We start from the raw sequence: 15,370 nt of genomic DNA on the forward strand, positions 1-15,370 counted from the left end.
GCTGCTTATGCCAAAAGCCAGACCCACAATTCTTTTGAGGTCTACCCCTCCCTCCCTCTCCTTCTCTTCTTCCCCCGCCCTCTGTCTTTGTCTCTCTTTCTATCCCCTCAGTTATAGGTGTTTTGATGTAATCAGGTTTCCATGAGAGGAAAGCCTGATTTTGCCCTTCACCTCCCAGGAATGACCTTCATCCATTTGGGTTTTAGCAAAGGGTGTGTCTGGCCTCATCTGTGATTTGATCTCTCTTCTGAGCATGTCTTAAAGGCCATGGCCTTCAATGGGTTTTTGACCAAATCTGCATCTTCGTGGCCACATCCTCAGTTTGGTGAGGAGACTGCTCCGTGTCACAACTCTGGAAACCCAGGGACATCAGGACCCCTCACTTCTGCTTGTGAACTGGTTAGTCTTTGTCTGAGTTCACTTCTTTCTTGTAGTACCCTTTGAAGTACAGGCAGTCATATCAGCTCACACAAGGGATCATCTTTCCTGATGCTTCTCTGCCAGGAGCCACAAATAGATGAGGTGTCTATATTCAGTTTTCCACATCTCGTGGGCAGCATTTTTTCTGCCATGTAACCCAGGTGCCATGTTTCTATCCCTCTTTAGGTTCCCTTACCACTAGCTATCCAGTGCCAAAGCCACTGTGCCAAAGTTTGGGTTGGCATAGCACTCCACCTGTAGGTGCCGATTTCTGTTTTACTTTGTGCAGCACAAATACCTCCCAATAGGTCCAGTGGCTTATGACAAAAATATGTTTTATGACTCAGGGTTCTGTATGTCTTCTGTTTGGCTCCACGCTGTGAGTCAGGTTCAGGTCATTGTACTTTTTGGGCCCCAGGTTGAATGGTACCTGCTGTCTAAGGCACGCTCTTCTCATGGCATGTTCCAGGGGGTGAGCCCCAGCTTATAATTCTTTTTTTTTATTAAAAAAAATTTTTTTGGCTTAGTCAGTTAGGCGTCCGACTTCGGCTCAAGTCATGATCTCACGGTCTGTGAGTTCGAGCCCTGCGTCGGGCTCTGTGCTGACAGATCGGAGCCTGGAGTGTGCTTTAGATTCTGTGTCTCCCTCTCTCTCTGCCTCTCCCCAACCCCCCCCCCCCAAATAATTAAACGTTAAAAAAAATTTAATGTTTATTTTGGAGAAACCAAAAGAGACAGAGCACAAATGGGGGAGGAGCAGAGAGAGAGACACACACACAGAATCCAAAGTAGGTTCTAGGCTCCGAGCTGTCAGCACAGAGCCCGATGTGGGGCTTGAACCCACAAACAGTGAGATCATGACCTGAGCTGAAGTTAGACCCTTAACCCACTAAGCCATTCAGGTACCCCTATAATTCTTAAAGTGTTTCTTTCATGTCCCCACCCCTGTCCCATTCTCTGCCACTTTCTGAGTTGTTTCTTTACATCTTTTCCAGTTAATTCTCGCATCAGCTGTATTTATTCATTGGGCTTCTGGTTTCATTTTTCATTTCTAGGAGTTGTAGGTGATCCTTTATTAATCAGATACACCGGATCAATTTTAAAATGTTCTTCTCCCATTGTGTTTAAGCTTATAGTCCTTATTTCATATCTGTACCTTGGCCCTTGGGGGTCAGTTTTGCTGCCCTTCCTGCTGAATCTTACTCACAGTGGTTTCTTTCCTTGGGTGTTTGGTAATTTTTCATGGTGAGCTCACATTTAACCGGTTATAATCTGCAAGATCCTGGAGAGCCTGGGTTGAGTGTGCATTCTTTTGGAGAGATTTTGTGAATGGTTCTTCTTGGTGTCCAGTGATGTCACCTACCTGAAGACACTTGAATTCTACCTATCTACTTGGTGTTTCCTTGACTGAGGAAATGCAAATTCACCCAGGTAAGAGCAGGCTTGGGCCATGAACTCCATGGGACACTCTCTGAGTATTTCTCCCTCCAAGCCAAGGCTGGAGATGGCCAGGTCTCCCGGTTGTCTCCTTTTCCAGTGAGTGGATTGCCCGAGGTATAACTTTGAGAGTCCTAGGTCCAGACAGAGGTCCTAGTTTAGGCCTCCTTCTTTTGTAGGTCAGAGGTTTCTTTTCTGCTTCTGGGATTGGCTGATGACCTTACGGCAGCCCTGTTTTCCGTACTTACATGGCTTGGGCATCTTAATTCAGCTAGAGCTCTTAGCATTGTAGATTTCCCACACCTGTTTGTTTGTTCCCTCCCTCCCTCCCTCCCTCCCTCCCTCCCTCCCTCCCTCCCTCCCTTCCTTCCTTCCTTCCTTCCTTCCTTCCCCTTTGCACTTATATTTATGCTTACTGTGTCTTACCCAGCATTTCTGGATGATTATGGTGGGTAGGTGACCCAGCACATTGGCAGGAGCTGGAGGCCTCCCTCTATAGTACACTTATCTCAGTCCTCCCTGGGCACACAGAAGGTCCTGTTTCTTAAGAGGCCTCAGGGGCTTGGCGCAGGGGCACCCAGGGGAAGGAAAAGACCCAATTTCTCTGTATGGGCTTCTTGTCCGAGAGAGGATAGGGCATACAGACACAAGGAGGTTGAAGAGGAAGGGATCCCCATGCATTTATTGAGCACCTATCGGGCATGTGCAAGATCCTGTGTCTGTACCACGCCTGTCTACTCCTATCATCTTACTCTATCCTCACAACAACTTTTGAAAGACTCAGAAATGTCAAGCAATGTACCCAAGGTCTCACATCAAGCTGGTGGGCTGAGCTGAGAAGCCAAGTCTACCCCTTCTCCTAGTCCAGTGCTTCTTCAGAAGACAAGGTGCAGGCGGGCCTGCCTGCCCAGAGCAGGTGCGTGGGAGGCTGCATGACCTTTCATGGACAACTCCGCTTGCCCGAGTCTCTGAGTTTGTGTGTGCAACATGGCGGTGGGCACCAGTGAGTAGGGGCTTTGGGCAGATTTCCCCCCTCCCCTTTTCATGATGGTTGTGGAAGTTCCAAAGGAACAGATAAGTAAACCTCTTGAATGGGGTGCAGGGATACCGTACTGCATGTGAGGGCAGGGGGCTGTGGTGTGGTTGGGGCTAGAGGGGCCACATCTGGAGCCACTGGTGAGCGGGGCATGGACGCTTTGGGAAGAGAGACAGGTGTGTGTGTGTGGATGGGGGCTTGGCCAGGAGACCATGTTTCAGACTCTGTATGAGTCTAGCTGCCGTGCTGTTGGGTCGTTGCCAAACACTCAGTGGCCGTGACTCCCCGGGCCCCGGACCCTTGGGTATTTGTTTTTTTAATGACGATTCATTCCCAAGGATGGCAAGAGCTTTAGCCCACAAGTCTGAACTTAGATCTTGTCTCCCAACCCAGCGGTGTTTGCTTACGCCTTTTCCGTTGAGAAAGTCCCATTCCGTGTCTTCTCCCTGGCACTGCCCCCACTCCCGGGCAGTCATGACATGTCAGGCTCCAGCATATGGTCGTAGCAGAACAGAAAGAGACTGCTCCTCAGGGTGCATGGGGCCCCTGGGCTGCGTCCCCACTGCTGTCCCAGTCAGCAGGGGCAGGAGGCTGTCGCACACGGGAGTGCTCGGGGACAGCTCAGCTGCCCCAAGCAATGCCTGGAGCTGGCCGTAGGTTCACCAAGGCTTCCTGGCCCAGCAACCTGCAAGCTGGGACCTCTGGGTGGGGTTCTGTGATGGGAAGGGAAACCCCAGGGCCGGGTGGGGAACAGAGTAGTTAAGACAGCGGATGCTGGAGTCAGACAGAGCTGGATTCGGGTCCTGGCTCTGTCAGTTGGTTTGTGACCTCGGGCAAGTTCTTTAACTTCTCAGAGCCTCAGTTTCCCTGCCTCCGAGAACAGGAGTAACAACTGTACGTGGCCCTGTGTGGCTGCTGAGGGCCTTCCACACAGGACCCGACACGTGGTAAGCAAGCAGTAAATGCCACCTGTTGTTGTCATTGCCGTCCATGTTGAAGGGACCCTGGAGCCCATGGTGCCCGATTGTGTTGGCTCTGGTCTGAGCAACAAGAGGAAAGCCCAGATGAAAAAGCCCAGTAACTTAGAAGTTGGGTGTAGAAATTGAGTGGTCAGTGTTGGTGCGATTGTGGCCCTTTAGCGGTGGGAGGAGGCTGTCTGAAGGCCCAGAGGGGTGACCCGGTGGTCACAGGGGATGGCCACTCCCCACAGCATTCTCCAGAAGCCTGGCAAGTAAAACTGCTGCTCCCCACTCAGATTGGCTGGCTAGAGGCCAAGGAGGCTGCAGTGATGCACCCGTGCCTCAACCTGACTTGGGCTTCCAAGGGCCTTTCTTTTTTTAGAAAAAAAATTTAATGTTTATTTATTTTTGAGAGGGAGGGTACAGGAGAGGGGCTGAGACAGAGGGAGACACAGAATCGGAAGCAGGCTCCAGGTTCTGAGCGGTCAGTACAGAGCCCAATGCGGGGCTTGAACTCTCAAACCACGAGATCATGACCTGAGCTGAGGAGACGGTCACTCAACTGACTGAGCCACCCAGGGGCCCCTGCAAGGGTCTTTCTTAACCTGAAGCGGCCTGGGTTCCTGGGGATGGGAATCCGGAGAGAAAGCAGACATGAGAGGACCCCAGAAAGAATTAGGAGAAAGCCACCAAGCCTGTTGTTTGGGAAAGGATAGCTGGTCATTCTCTAGCCTGCAGGGTGCTTGTGACTGCGGTTGTATCGGGCCCTGCAGGCTCAGTCATCTGCAAAAGTAGGCGTTCAGCCTGGGTATCTGGGCTCTGGAGCCTGCTCTGGAGCTGGCTGTTCTCAGCTGTAGTGTACCTGTGTGCCTGGGGGCTGTCCAGAGCCTGCTCCCTGGGCCCTCCGTGGCCCTGCACTGCCCACGTTTCACAGTCTGCTAAGATTTTGCAGGATGGGGGCGTCTGGGTGGCTCACTTGGTTAAGTGTCCAACTTTCACTCAGGTCATGATCTCCTGGTCGTGATCTCTTGCAGTTTGTGAGTTCAAGCCCTGCGTCAGGCTCTGTGCTGACAGCTCAGAGCCTGGATCCTGCTTTGGATTCTGTGTCTCCCTCTCTCTCTCTGCCCCTCTCCTGCGCGTACATGTGCTCTCTCTCTCTCTCTCAAAAATATATAAACATTTAAAAAAAAGGTATTCACAGCATAGAAAATGGACTCAAAAATCAAGTGGCAGGAGTCTTGCATTTGAAGCTTCTCAGGTGGTACTCTGAAAGGTCTGTGTGGGGTGCAGTCTGGTGGGGAACAGCTGAGGGCATCATGGACCCTGGGGCCCACCCAGCCATGGGAAAGGGACTTTGTGTCTCCTGGACCAGAAGGTACTCTCACAGTCACATTCGTCAGGTGACACTAGGAGCCCAAGAGCTTTGTAGGGAAAGCTGTACATCAGTGAATGGATTTCCTTCCCTTGGTGACAGATTCTGTTAATCCTTTCCTGATAATGACAGCTTACCTTTCTGTTTTTGTAGATACGAGGAGCATTTATGTCCTGAGGGTCTATGAAGACCCTCTCGTCGATAGAGTCCTGCCCCCCAAAGATATCCACATCCTAATCCTCAGACCCTGTGAACGTGTGTGTTCCCTTGCATGGCACAGGTGACTGCCAGGTGTGATTAAGTTAAGGGTTTTGGGACGGGGAGCTTACCCTGGATTTTCCGTTGGGCCCAGTGTTTTCACAAGAGCCCTTGTCAGTGAGTGAGGGAGGCGGAGTGTCAGAGTCAGAAAAGGAGAAGAGATTATGGAAGCACAGGTCAGAGAGAGGCAGAGAGAAGTTAGAAGATGCTTCTGGAATGGCTTTATAGAGGGGGGAGAGGCACAAGCCCAAGGATGCAGGCAGCCTTGGGAAGCTGCCAAAAGGTAAGGAAAAAAATTCTCCCCTTGAGCCTCAAGAAGGAACACAGCTTGGTGATGCCTTGATTTTTTGTGTAGTGAGACACAGGTGGGACTTGTGACCCCCAGAACGGTAAGATAACTTGTGTTGTTTCAAGTTACTAAGTTCCTGGTAATTTGTTACAGCAGCAGTGGGAAACTAATACAGACACTAAGACCTGAGGTTCGGGGCAGGAGACGGTGAGTGCAGTGCGTGTCCTAGACCCACCCCAGAGATCTGTCTCCTGCCTCACCCTCCTGGGCTCCAGAGCAGGGATCCAGACCGCCCCTCTTCAGCAGAGCTTCATGGATGGGTGTGTCCTTAGCCTGTGTGTCCTCATGAGCATGCGTTTCCTTCAGGGTTAAGTCTAACAGCACATTAGGAGCAAAGAGAAGGGAGGGTAATCACGCGTGACATGGAACCACTGTTCCATGCACCTTCTTTCCTATGGAGTCAGACTCGACTGTGGACTTTTTGACAACACTTTGTCTCCCTTTGGTTGCTTTCTTCCATAATTTTTGGCTCTGGGTCTGTGCTCCAGAGTACAGAAGCTCCCAGGAAGGTGAGCGCCAGCCAAGAGATGGGTTTCAAGTGCAGTCAGGGAACCACAGGGAGCCCACTCCACGTTCATGGCTGTAGACAAAGCCAACATGGCCATGGGATCTCTGCGGTTTTTTTCAGAAATACCTTTGGCTTTGGTGTATCCGAGAGCAAGCGCTAAACCACTCTCTTCACCACGGCTTGCAGAAGTGAGCCTACAACTGGCAGCGGGCTTTGTTGAGAGGAACTGTTGGGTTGCAGGGATGGACAAGCGGGGTTCGGGGTGGGGGCGGTGAGGATAGAGGCAAACAGCCTTGGGGTTTTGCTTTATTTAAGGCCTCAGGAATCTTCCCTGAACAGGCCAGCCTTTGCCCATGGAGGGCTTCCTCCCAGAACTGGATTGGTTTGCATATCCCTGGACCTTTTAACAACTTAGAAAAACACTTCAGTTCTTTATCCAAAGAGGAATTTAGCACAGACAATTACCACGGGCTTTAGGCATTTCAAGGTTGTTATAAAGGAAGCTGGGGCAAAAACAAAAAGGCAGAAGGACCGAGACAGCGCTGCTTGATTTCCAGCACTGATACAAGACTGGTCCCTGGATCTTGAGCAGACCCCTCTGTACCTGGTTCTTAGTTTCCCTGTCTCCTACATACACATTCCCCATGGGTCCATCCACTTCTGACTTGTACCCTTCATTGATTCCAGGCTTGAACATGGCTGCAGGTTTGCAAGACTTCACACCGAGGAGTCCTTGATCCATTCAGAAACAAAGAGAAACTGTTTTGTGAGTTATTAAAAAAAATTTCCCTTGGAAAGTTAGAATTCCACAAAGGTAGTTAGTGCACAGTCCTCAGAATTTGCAGAGAGATACCAATTGTCCCAATAATTCCAGAGCAGGATGTGGCAGAGAGCTAGATGCCAGCCTGCCGTCCCTCCCTGCCCCACCCCTCCCAGAGGGCAACCAGAGGGGCTCCCATCAGCCTGGCCTCCGCTGGCTGGGATGCTGCAGGGACCGGCTTCTCAGGAGCCACAATTACCAACTGCCTGTGGAGTGAGGGTTTGATCTCCGACAGCAGATAATAAATTGTTCCCATGCACTAAACCAATTCCCCTGAGCCCTGGAAACATGATAATTCCACCCTCTCTCTGCCGTCACTAACTCACACCAAGAAACCACACTAAACCATGATGCTGAAATTAAAATAATGCCTTTGTAGATTTGCTGATTACAAAATTCTAGGTGGGTTTCTTGACACTAAGTTTTTCTCAGTGATTCAGGGGCTTGCTGTCCTCCCATGCCTGGGGTACTTTGCATTACAGCATTTATGGTTGTGGCCCTGGAGCCTTGAAGAGCTGGGATTGAATCCAGTTCTGTCCCTGTTTCCTATGTGACCTTAAGTAAGTTATTTAACCTTTTCTGTTCCCTTGTTCTCAGGGGAGAATGGGATCTTCCTCACAGAGCTGTTAGGGCACTAAGCTACCGTTTATTGAGTGCTTACTGTGTGCTGGGGCACATGTACCCTGCCATTTAGCATTCGCAGTGACTTCATGGTGGGGGTGTCCAGGGGGGTAGTATTGTTCCTATTTTATAGATAAGTTGCAGACCCCGAGAAGCCAAGTGACTCACCCAAGTCCACAGCTGGTGAGCAGCACAGCTGGGACTCGAATCTGGAAGTGGACTCAAATGTCCTCCCTCTCTCTCGTTTTTTTAATGTTTATTTATTTATTTTTGAGAGTGAGCAGGGGAGCAGCAGAGAGAGAGAGAGAGAGAGAGAGAGAGGGAGACAGAGAATCTGAAGCAGGCTCCACACTGTCAGCACGGAGCCCCATATGGGGCTCAAACTCACAAGCTAGGAGATCATGGCCTGAGCTGAAGTTGGACGTTTAACTGACTGAGCCACCCAGGGGCCCGCAGTCATATGTCCTCTTTCTCAACCACTGAGACAATGCTTGCCCTTGGAAGGGCTTGCGTGCAGTAGGTACGCAGTACAAATGAACGGACAAAGAGAAGAGAGCTGAGTGCGTTGTCTTTAAACCTGATCCCAAGGAGTGTGTCAGGTCTCATGCATGAAACCTGGATTCCCAGGATCTCAGCATGATGGCAGGCAGGCAGATGGCCTCCTTGGGGATTGTTCCAGGGCACAGCTGGGCAGCAGAAGGCCCTCTGGAGTGCCTGAGCAGTCTTCTCCCCTCCCTCCGGGGCAGGCAGGGATGTCTAGAGTTCGAGCCCAGATCCTAGATCCTGGAGGCAGGCGCAGCGTTGCTTAGATTTAAGGAGTAAGTTCAAAGCAGAAAGGAAGCTCTCTTAAAAATGAAGGGCAGTTTGGGTGTCAGGGCCAAGGGAGGATGGTTGAGAATTCCCAGTAAAACTTTACAGCTTCCGCACTTCTGCTCCTCTCAATCTTCCCATGAAAACCGCACGTCTGGGGGAGTGTCTCGACTGAGTGAGGCCAGGAGCCACCCATTAGCCCCGCCAGGCAAGGCTTTCCGGCTTCATTAGTGCCCGCGCACGGCCCTGGTGGATGGCAGCCGGCTAATTGGGGGCCACACGGTAGGCCTGCAGGGAGGAGAAGTGACCACCAGTGCCCGTGGGGGCCGGGATGGCCCCGACGCTGCCCGCCCACCCTGCTGGCCTGCATCTGGGCAGAGGACACTCTGCTCTTGTCCCTTTTATGCGTATTGACTTAGTGGAGTGCAAACATGTTAAAAGTTCACTTTCTCCTTTATAGGAGTCTATAAAAAGGCTCTTAAACTGGAGTCCTAGGGCTTGAGTGAGACAAATGTAGGATCAGGCCTTAGGGATGGTGTAGTCCGTCCCCCCCGCCTTCACGGAGGTGTGAGCCCATTTCGGATGTTGCTTCAGCTTGAAGCCTGGAAACCCCAGCTTGGCTCATACAACCACAGCAGACCCATGCCAGCGGGCAGAGGGGTCCGGATGTGGGGGCTGCCTGTGCACTCTATCTCTGGTGTGTCCCTAGTGAAAGCTGGCTGGCCTGCATGGCTCTCTGGGGTGTAACAGCAGGAGAGTCGGCCTTGCCCAGGGCCAGTGGGAGGTGCCTGAGATCCCGGGGTCTCTAAGCAAGTACAGGAGAGGAAGTGTCCCACATGCCCAGCATCTGGCTAAGTGAACTTCCTGATCATCGGCCCTGGTGACTTAGAGCCTAGGATGGCCTGTTGGGGTGCTGGAGAGGGTGGGGGTGCAGGATGGACTTGTACCTCTGGGGTCCTTGTGTGGCCACAAGAACCACAGAGCCCACGGCATGCCCTGTCCATGTAAAATGCTCCCTTTAAAGAGTGACTTGGTAATCAAGTGTTGAGCCCTGTAGTCAAGACTTGCGGGTTGGGGGGTGGGGGGAGGTGGGCAGTTTGCAGGCTTTGGGAAATTGCTTTTGTTCCTCAGCCCTCAGTTTCTCCATTTGTCAAGCTGGGGGGACCTCCCTGCCCTGCCTGCCTGCCTCTCAGGGTTGTTGCAAGGCTACAGTGGGAGAGAGGCATTTGGGAATGGTGGGTGGGACAAAGGTGCTTTATGGTCCAGAGGGACCTGATCTGCAGAAGGTGACCCTGGCACTCCTTTGTTCAGCAGACAGCTAATGGAGGGGTGAGAGAATGAATGTGCTGGGGCTCACTCCCAGGACCTGGCCAGTCACTGTGTCCTCCTTGCTGTGTCTCAGTGTATTCTATTCTGTAGGTATGGCTTTGGGCAGGAACACAGGATCTGGTCCCACTCACAGGCACACACCCTGGGGCATCTCCCTGATACTGGCTGTCCCTTTTGGCTCTGCTGATCTGCCCCTCGCATTGGGCCATGCTGTCCGAAGAGGTGTGGCAGCACAGCGGGGGCCTCCATCTGTGGTCTCCCCACGTGGCGCCTGGGCCCAGTAAGCAGGTCCCTCTGGGCACCAGGGGTGGTTGATGGGGCCAGAGCAGCCCCAGTGGTCAGCAGCAGCCTTCACAGGCCTGTCCAGCCCAAGGTATTCCTCCCGGCAACCAGGGGAGAGCATGAGCCTTGGCCTAGGCTCAAACAGGTATGAGCTTTCCTGAGAGCAGGAAGTATTCAAAGCTAAGAGAAAGGCAGGAAGGGGATAGAAACCTTTTGGAAAGAACAGTTACCCTCCGAGTGTAAATCTGGTCAAAACACAGAAGAAGGTTAGCGTGGGTTCTGTACCTGATGGGCAGGCTGGCTTTCAAGTCCAAATTGGCCTTGCCTCTCTACCTTGCTTGAATTCTTTACTCTCTCTGAGTCCATTTTGTCACAAGTAAGGTGGCGATAGGTCACAAACTGGAGAGTATTTGGGGAGCGGGGGGGAGTTTAATGCAATGAGTGTGAGGCACCCAGCGCAGTGCCTGGAACACAGAAATGTTCACTACATGGATATTATTATTTCTACCACCATGATTTTCACTATCGGTAGCACAGAACCATTGGTTGATCGAAATGCCCTGGCCATGGTTGTTGCTCCATACGCTAAGTTAAATGGTATGAAAAGCTTGGAGTGTCACCCTGAAGAGCTCCACCAACTCAGGTTCTAGAACAGTGCTGCCCAATACAATAGCCACTAGCCACATGTGCCCACCCAGTGAGGACTTAAAATGTGATAAGTAAAAATGAGAAACTGAATTTGAAATTGTACTTAATTTTAATTTAAATAGTCGCATGTGGTTCATGTGTACCATATTGGTCCTGAAGGTTCTAGAAGGTTCCCTCCAAACTGGACATGGCCTAGGTCTTCTCTGAGCTGTGTTAGCACTGGATGGAGAAGGGTTTACTAATAACTCCAGCACTTCCAGCTACAAACAATAAGGTTGGGGTTACACATGGTATTGGTAACCACCTGGCCAGATTCCTTTAAACTTGGCCCGCATGAAGATGAACTGGCTACTTTCAAACACTGACCATAGCCAGAGTTTGGATTCTGGCCATGGCAGGTGCCTGGCTTCTAACCTTTATGGGAATCAGAGCAATAGTAAGAAATAGATCACGTTTATTGAAGTATTTGGCCCCGACACTGTGTTGTCAACTCTATTTCACAGACGAGACCACACCCCCAAGAGGTGGGGTGACTTAACTCGCTCCTCCTCCCTTCTCAGACCACAAAAATAGAGGCCCAGCCAGTCTCCTACTATCGGAATGCCAAAATATGGCTCAAGGTCACGGGCTGCAGAGCAGTGTTTCCCCAGCCAGAGCAGGGAGTAGCTTCCCATTTTATAGTTGTGAGAGTGAAGGCTCAGAGGGTCCAGAGGACCTCCCCAGAGGTCACAGGGAGTTGGTCATTCCACGAGGAGGCAGGACGGTACTCAGGGCCCGCTGGTCCCTGAAGATCACTTCTCCTGTCACCCAAGTCCTCCCTGCCCTGCTTCGACTTCCTGTGGCCACTGTCAGGGTGGACAGGCCGCACCGCAGGGCACGTCCACACGAACTGGAGCGAGGGCAGGGCCCCGAGTGGGGTGGTCCTGCCTCAGCGGGGCGGGGTGCACTGGTGGGGGACTGACAGCTGACGGCCTTAATGGGCACATTGTCCCCTTGCTGCCGAGAGCACCGCCCGGCCACTTCCTCACACGCCGCGCGCTGGATGAGCTCATGTCTGAGGCTGCGGGCGGCACGGGGCAGCCGAGCTTGGCTGCAAGGAGGCCCGGGGCCCGCGAAGCCCGAGCAGGCTGGGGCCGGCGGAGTCGTGAAGCAGAACGTTGTAATGAGCGACGCCGGCTGGATTTATGGGGCTGCGCACGTGCGCCTGGCCTTCCTGCGAGGGCCTCCGCACGGGAACAAAAACAATTCCTGGCCCGAGAACGGCGCGACTGGGTCTTAACAAGAGCCCACTAATTACTGGAAGGCCCCGGCCAGGTCCCCAGCCTGTGGAGGAGCAGAGCGTGGGGCTGGTTCCTGTGTCAGCTTAGGCTTTGCTGGAGTCTTCGGTCTCTACTCAGGAGGCCCAGCGGGAGGCACGAGACATGCCACTTGCTACCTATGGCATTGCAGAAGCCGCTGACCTCCTCCTTACTTTTCCTCATCTGTAAAATGGGGCGATGTGCCTTCTGAGGCCAGGGGGTGACAGCATACCAGAGTGAACAAGGGTGGACCTCGCAGATGGCCTGTTTCTGGTTCTGAGTCTTGGTTATCTGCCTGGTTCTGCTGTGTGGCTTGCCGAGAAACTTCACCTCTCTGAGCCAGGCTCCCTCACCTAGAAAGTGGGGATAACGGTGTTCAGTTTGCAGGGTGACGAGGAGGATTTGACAAGAGAACGCACGTGGACTCCTTAGTGTGCCAGGTACTCAAACTGCTGCCACCTCTGCACGCAGTCATGGCAGCCGTGTTACTGTCATCTTCCTACACAAGCATGCGAGTGGCAGATGGGTTCTTGAAGGCCCTGTGTCAGTGTGATTCTGCAGCTGTGCTGTGGTGTCTGGGCTTCAGAGGGTCAGACCCATACCCTGTCAGGGGCACGTCGGAGACTCATAGGGGCTGACACGTCCCTTGTCCTCTTTCCGCTGGTAGAATCTGGGCCTTGGACTGAGAGCGGGGCTTGTCCTGGGGCTGGGTCTGTGAGCAGGAGATCCCTGACTTGGGGTTGTGTGTTGGGCCATCAGTAAGTGGTGCTAGTCTCCCGCCAAGGACACCTGCCCTGTGGCCAGTACCTTTGCCTGGAAAGTTTGTGCACCAGGCCCCCTGGCACACAGGCAAGAAACTCTTGGCTGCGATAACTCAGAGGTCTCTCCTGAAAACATTTTCTACTGTTTTCCCTGTTTATGGATATCATGGATTTAGCATCTGGCCAGAAAGTTCCCATGACCACTCCCTTTTCAAATCGAGAGCCAAAGAAAGCAGAAGCACCAGATGCCACGAGATCTGGGCTGTGGTTAGCAGTGTGGCGAGAGGGTGCCGTGCCGGGGCCTGGGGCCAACATCACACTTCACTCTGAAGCCACCGTGTGCCCGCATGAAGCGAGAGATCCAGCAGGGTGGTGCCCCTGGCTGACTTGCACAGGGATGGATTTTCGGGAACGACTATGTTCTCCCCAATCTTCTCACTGCCTTGTCTGACTCAGGTGGTCTCCCTGGTGACTAGCCTCTGAGGTCCTGGTGGAGTCTGCTCAAGCAGCGATTCCCATCTGGGTCCTTGGGGTAAGACGCCGAGGGTGCCCCACAGGGCAAAGGCCCCTCTCCCCGGCCTCATGGAGGGCAGGGTTTCTTTTGCTTGTCCACTGATGCACGCCTAGGGCCTCGCGTACTGATGGGTCCAGAGGGCTCAGGGGATGTGTGTGAGTGAGTGATCCTCGCTGTGTGATGGGGAGACAGCCGTGTGAACACATGACAGCCATCCAGGAGGCACAGTGTTGTGGCTGCTGAGTGTGCCTGGTGCACCGAGACAGGGCACCTGGCCTAGACAGACAGGGGATCGGGGAAGGCTTCCTGAAGGAGGAGGAATGGAGGTCTGAGAGCAGAGACCTGAGGGTTGAGCAGGATGACAAAGAAAAGGTGGCTGTGGCATGTCCCAGATTGAGGCACTGGCAAACACGGTGGCCTGAAAGCGACGTAAGAGAGGGGTGCAACAGTCTGTACTGGTGAAAAGAGGGGCGGAGGCGGGGAGGTGAGGTAGGGGGAGGCTGGGCACCCTTCCTCGGGACCCAGGCCCATGTCCCCTTCAGGAGGCAGCTTCGGAACTTCCATGGGTCCCTCTTCCTTTGACCGTTCTGCAAACGGAAATGCTGTGCCATCATCCCAGCCCGTTGTGAGGCCTGAGGCAGCCGTGTGCATGCACGTGTCTTGTGTGCTGTAAAGGGCTGCGTGGCTGATGGCTCTGGGTGCTGCCCTGTAGAGGCCCTGGAGTGACTGGGGCCACTTGAGGTCCAGAGGTCCAGGAGGGTTCAGGTGAGGGCCCCCTGCCTAGCGAGGTTGTTTAGGGGAAGTTGTGAACATCCCCTTGGTCATTTGGATTTGCCCAGAATTAAGGCCGTGAGTAAGCGAGAGTTCCTCACGGTTGGCCTATCCGTGAGGTGGCGTTTCCCTAACCGGGATGTGCCACAGGGCCAGGTGACCTCTCTCCAGGCCTTTAGGGGCTGCCTCCAGGTGGGATGCCACGGGCATGACCTCCGTGGCACGTAATGAGGAGCTGCCGGGGTTCAATTAGGCGCCGAATCTGGCACTGCGCCGTGTGACTGACAGCTCATTACCCCACTGCCATTTTGGGCGGTGGAATTTAATCTCCCAGATGGCAAGCAAATCAATTTGTCCATCCACTGCAGCTGAGCCTGCTCGAAGCCTACTCTAATTTATTCTCTTAAGCTTCAGAAGCCTTGCCGTTTCAACGTACAGCAATACCAGCTTCCCTGGCCAGCCTGGGCATGCGGTGTACAGGCGGGCATGTGGAGAAGGTTGAGTGGGCGGCCTGATCGGGCGGCTGGAGTGCTCAGGCAGGGCCCATGCCATCAGCCAGGGTCCTAGTCCAGGAGTCTGGGCTCATAGGTGGGAAGGTTGTATGTGGGAATAGGAGTGGTAGGACATCTAAGTCCCTGAGACCAAAGTTGCCTGCCCCAGCCTAAGGCCAGAAGGCACTTTGGCCAGCATGGCACAGGTGATCTGCTTCCATGCATTCTAGGGCTGGGTTTCCCCATGCTGTGGTCATGGGCCTGCTAGAAGATTTGGAGGCTGTAATTCTGGGACTCTGAGCTGTCTGCCCTCAGTAAAGTATGGTCACAAGCCCACAGCCGTGGCAGGGACCTTCACCTTGCGACGCTGGGACAGTGTTCAGGGAAATCCGAGGCCTCTTCCTCCACGATTATAGTGCCTGTGGCATGTGCTCCAGGGTGCATGATGCCCCTGCTCGACTTTGGGTGCCGGGCCCCAGCGGACTCTGGAAGGCAGTCTGGGTGACCCCTCTAAGCATACTCAAGGGGGCTGTTAGCAAAGGTCTGCATTTACGGGGCAAAAACAGCCTCTCCGAGGGGAAATTTCAGCTGCTTTGTGTCCTGGGTGATCCTGTTCAAGGTGGGTATTTTTCTGCATATCCCTCAGTTCTGCACTCTGCTGACATGGGGCTCTGGAGTCTCCTTTG

At 53.2% G+C, this 15,370-nt stretch overlaps 1 long non-coding RNA gene across 15 annotated transcripts in view; it reads left to right on the plus strand.

The window, feature by feature from the left end:
* LOC125176536 (uncharacterized) overlaps positions 1–15,370 on the plus strand; it is a 306,435-nt gene that overhangs the window by 277,700 nt on the left and 13,365 nt on the right. The window contains exon 5 of one of the 15 annotated variants that reach the window (XR_007156309.1): positions 7,027–7,105. The exons of the other annotated variants lie outside the window; for them this stretch is intronic. This is a non-coding gene — a long non-coding RNA (uncharacterized LOC125176536). The remainder of the gene's footprint in view (positions 1–7,026; positions 7,106–15,370) is intronic. 15 annotated transcript variants of the gene reach the window in all.

Source organism: Prionailurus viverrinus, chromosome A1 (assembly GCF_022837055.1).
Source record: "Prionailurus viverrinus isolate Anna chromosome A1, UM_Priviv_1.0, whole genome shotgun sequence".
Taxonomy (NCBI): Eukaryota; Metazoa; Chordata; class Mammalia; order Carnivora; family Felidae; genus Prionailurus; species Prionailurus viverrinus.